Below are 5,283 nucleotides of genomic sequence, written 5' to 3'. Positions count from 1 at the left end.
GGCGTAAACATTCCACCCATTGGCGATGACCGTGGTGTTGACGCCCTCTGGGCAGCGTTGCAAACGCAAGGTGACAACATGAACCGTGAATTTCAAGACATCCGTAATATTCTTGCCAACCTTAGCCTGCAACTTGTTGGTCGCGGGGCTATCCCTGCTAACAACGACGAAGGAAATAACCCTGTTGCTGGACCTGTGCAAAGAGCCTTCCCGTAAGCTAATCTGCCACCTCCCAGCGTGAGCAGTAGCGACTCCGAAAATGAGGATCATAATATGAACAATCTTGATCGCAGACAGAATTATTATCGACCAAAGGTGGATCTCCCTACCTTTAATGGAAACTTGGATGTTGAATCTTTCCTTGAGTGGTGTTATGAGGTCGAAAAATGCTTCGATATGATGGAAATACCAGAGGAACGTCAGGCCAAATACATAGCACATAAGCTAAGAGGTGGAGCAACAGCATGGTGGGAGGTCACGCAGAACAATAGGAGAAGGCAAGGAAAGAGACTCATTACTTCATGGAGAAAAATGAAAAGGCTTATGACTGCAAGATTTTTACCACCAGATTATCAACAACAGCTGTTCCAAAAATATCAAAGGTGTTCTCAAGGATCTCGAAGTGTGAGTGAATACACAGAGGAATTTTATCGATTAGGGGCGCGCTGCAATTTGTCTGAAACACCTGAGCAACAGACTGCCCGATACATTAACGGGTTAAGATTTAATATTCGAGAAAAGATGTCGCTCACTCTTATTTGGTCTGTTGATGAGGCATATAATATGGCCGTCCGAGCAAAGGACCTCGTCACGCAATCCAATCAGAGAAGAACTTATTCTACACCAAAGCCAATGACGACCCAATAACATGACGTTAATCCTATTCAAGCTGCTACCCCATCATCTCGACCTGTGTTGGCTAGTGAAATAGGCAGCTCAAAGAACCAGCAACAAAAACAAGGTAATAATGTTCCTGCACAAAAATCTATCTCAAATCCATACGCCAAACCAATGACCGGTAAATGTTTTAAGTGTGGCGAACCCGGTCATCGGTCAAATGAGTGTAGAGCTCGAAAAACTGTAAACTTGATAGATGGTGGAACAGAGGAAGGAGGTGATGAGGAATTTATTGCGGAGAATGTTGAAGTTGCAAAAGAAGATGGAGAGCATGTTAGCTTTGTGGTTCGCCGACTCTTGTACACTACTGAAGAAAAGATTCCTGTTCAGCGAAACAACATTTTCCGGGCGTATTGTACCGTGCTCAGTAAAGACTGCAAACTCATCATCGACAATGGGAGTTGTGATAATATCATATCTCAGACCCTTGTGGAACATCTTAACCTCCCAACCCAACCGCATCCAAAACCATATAAGTTGGGATGGATTAGGGAGGGCCCTTCTGTTACGGTGTCAAAAGTGTGTAGAGTCCCAATCTCAATCGGGAAAAGCTATGAAGATTATGTGGTGTGCGAAGTCATTGATATGGATGCTTGCCATATCCTTCTGGGTAGGCCTTGGCAATATGATGTGGATGCTACCCATCGAGGAAAATTAAATACTTATGAATTTTTTTGGAATCAGAAAAAGATTGTCATCCCTCCAGTTGTTTGGGCCAAGTCACCAACACAGAAAACTTGTGCTATAACCATTCTGGATAAATGGAAACATTTTGTGGAGGAAGCCAAGGATACATGCAGTGTCTTGGTCTTGATAACAAAAGATAGTGGGCCAGTTATTGATTGTATACCAGGTGAGCTTCAATCTTTGTTAAAGGAATTTGAAGATATAATGCCAGATGAGCTCCCAGATGGTTTGCCCCCTTTGCGCCACATAAAACACCAGATTGATCTGATCCCTGGAGCTAGCTTACCAAACCTTCCTCATTACCACATGAACCCGGCTGAAAGTGAAGCTCTCAATAACATAGTGAAGGAATTGTTACGGAAGAGACAAATTCAAGAAAGTATCAGTCCATGTGTCGTTCCCGCTTTGCTTACCCCAAAAAAAGATGGAAGTTTGAGGATGTGCGTGGATAGCCGAGCCATTAACAAAATCACAGTGAAATATCGTTTTCCAATCTCAAGGCTTGAAGACATGCTAGACCAACTCCATGGTGCAAAGGTATTTTCTAAAATTGATTTAAAGAGCGGGTATCACCAAGTGCGCATTAGGCCGGGTGATGAATGGAAGACAGCTTTTAAAACTCGAGATGGACTTTATGAATGGCATGTTATGCCATTTGGGCTCTCAAACGCCCCAAGCACATTCATGAGACTCATGAACCAAGTCCTTAAAGCTTTTATTGGAAAGTTCATCGTTGTTTATTTTGATGACATTTTAATTTATAGCCAAGATCAAGTGGAGCATAAGGAGCACCTATGCATTACCCTGCAAGTCCTGCGTGAAAATAAGTTGTACATCAACCTAAAAAAATGCTCTTTCATGACAAAAAGGTTGGTTTTCCTTGGATTCGTAATCAGTGCAGAAGGAGTTCACGTAGATGATGAGAAAGTCCAAGTGATACGAGACTGGCCTAGGCCTCGGTCAGTAAGTGAAGTAGAAGTTTCCTCGGTCTAGCTTCGTTCTACAGAAGGTTTATACAAAATTACAGTACTATTGCTGCTCCTATTTCTGATTGCCTTCGCAAGGGTGGTTTTCGTTGGGGGGAGAAAGCTGAGCAGAGTTTCACTAAACTCAAGAAAAAACTCACCACAGCACCTGTCCTGGCTCTCCCAGATTTTTCAAAACCTTTTGAATTGGAGTGTGATGCCAGTGGACTTGGTATTGTGATTGCTGTAATTTGGGGCAAACAAATAATACCCGGAGTATTCGGGTTGTCGAACCACAGAGAGGTGGTGTACTAATCACTAGCTACTAGGTTACTCATATGAAACTAATCCGAACAAAACTTGAAGGTTGATTGATTGCATAAAATAATAAGCAGAATAAAATAAGTAACAAGGTTTTGTAGACAATAGAGCAAGATAGGATTCTTGGGATCACAATGTTTAATCACCTAGTGCCAATTAACGTTTGTAATATTTGGTTTGGAATTAAGATTTGTATGGGAATGCAAAGTGGAATCGAATTACTCCCGTAATCTCTATTCCTAGTGAATTTCCACTCCCATGGCTTAAACACCCAATAAGATCAAAGATCAGCATTCAATTATTCCTAATTACTACCATCTCCCGATGAGCAATAATCTAGAATAAACTTCCCCTAATAAGTTCCCCTTTCCCAAGGACCAACCATTAGGTGCAATCGTGTGTGCCCTAATTTATGCCCCAACTCCCATTGGTGACACAAACATGACTGTGAAGCTAGTAATTTAGGCCTTTAACCACCAACAACAACAGATTAAAACAAGATTGCAACACAAATCATAAAACCAAACATAAATATATTAAGAAATTAACGAACTAGGCACATAGGTTCATAAACAAATTCACCCAAAAATCCCTAAGGAATTTAGCCGAGCATGGCTAAATTATACATAGCAAATATGAATAAATGATTACAAATCATCAGAAGAGTACAAGAATTAACCAAGCGATTCTCCCAAATCTCCCTGGCTTCCTCCTTGCTTCCAAAGACGACTTGAGCCTCTTGATCTCTCTCTCTCTTGTCTACAAAGAACTCTAAAAATCTCTCCCCGGTCTATTTTTTAGGGTTGAGGAAGGAGGGATTTTATAGTAGGTATAAAGTTGAGACGAAATAGGAATCTGGTACAAAATTGGACTCAAATTGGACTCAAATATCTCGCGACTTCGTGCTGCGCCCGACGCGTCGAGCCAATTCTCCACGCGTCGAGACCTGCTGCGCCCGACGCGTCGAGCCAATTCTCCACGCGTCGAGACCTGCTGGTCTCGACTTCTGATACTACTGGAAATTTTCGACGCGTCGAGCCTTTGGCTCGACGCGTCGAGTCCTCTGGGCCCTGAACTCATCCAAAATTGCTCCAAACTCATCCTTGAACTTCCCTTACTCATAGAATTGACCTACAATGGTTCAAAAACACTAACAAACACCGTAAAACATTCAAAACAAGTACGAACCATAATTAAATGATAATAGCAAGGAAAACCTGTATTAAATAAGCAAAATTAAAGAACTTAATTACTATGATGATTCAAAATAACCATAAAAACAAGCGCAGATGTGATAACATCATATTGGGGCAGTACTATCTCAAAATCGTCGACCTATTGCTTTCTTTAGTGAGCGATTGAGTGCTGCACGAGAAAATTGGTCTACATATGAACAAGAGCTTTATGCAGTTATACGGGCACTGCATGTTTGGGCTCATTACCTCAGACCAGGAGAGTTTATAATCTACTCAGATCATGAAGCATTAAAATATTTTCGGAGCCAGAAACATCTCAATAAAATGCATGCTCGTTGGGCGGCTTATCTTGAACAATTTACCTTCCTTCTCAAGCATAAATCAGGAGCAACCAACCGCGTAGCTGATGCACTTAGCCGACGCAGATCCTTACTCGTGGTAATGCAAGGTGAAATTATCGGGTTTGAAGTTCTGAAGGAGCAATATGCCGAAGATGGAGATTTCAATCTTATTTGGAAACAAGTTTTGCAGAATACTCCAGTAGAAGATTATCACATTTCTGACAAATATCTTTTTAAAGGTAATCGCCTTTGCATTCCTCGAACCTCTTTGCGTGAAAAATTAATCCGGGACTTGCATGCTGGCGGGTTGGGTGGTCATGTTGGTAGAGATAAAACCATTGTCTCTGTTGAAGAACAGTTTTTTTGGCCTCAACTAAAACGTGATGTTGGAGCTTTTGTCAAACGGTGTTATGTTTGTCAAACAAATAAAGGGAACTCCCAAAATACAGGCCTCTATATGCCATTGCCAACCCCAGAAAATATTTGGGAAGATTTATCCATGGATTTTGTCTTGGGGTTGCCACGGACACAAAGAGGGTTTGATTCTGTTTTCGTAGTTGTTGATCGCTTCTCAAAGATGGCGCACTTCATTCCCTGCAAGAAAACTAGTGATGCAGTTCACATTGCTCGTTTATTTTTCCAAGAAGTGGTCAGACTCCATGGTGTCCCACGCACAATCACATCTGATCGAGATACAAAATTTTTATCTCATTTCTGGACTACCTTGTGGAAGCGCTTTGATGCAAGTTTACAATTTAGTAGCACTGCTCACCCGCAAACTGATGGTCAGACTGAAGTCACAAATCGAACCTTGGGAAATTTGGTTTGTTGTATCTGCTATGAGAACGTCAAACAGTGGGACTTTGCTCTTGCTCA

The sequence above is a fragment of the Ipomoea nil genome, unplaced genomic scaffold (genome assembly GCF_001879475.1).
Source record: "Ipomoea nil cultivar Tokyo-kokei standard unplaced genomic scaffold, Asagao_1.1 scaffold0465, whole genome shotgun sequence".
In the NCBI taxonomy this organism is placed as follows: Eukaryota; Viridiplantae; Streptophyta; class Magnoliopsida; order Solanales; family Convolvulaceae; genus Ipomoea; species Ipomoea nil.
This window is presented reverse-complemented; position numbering follows the sequence as displayed.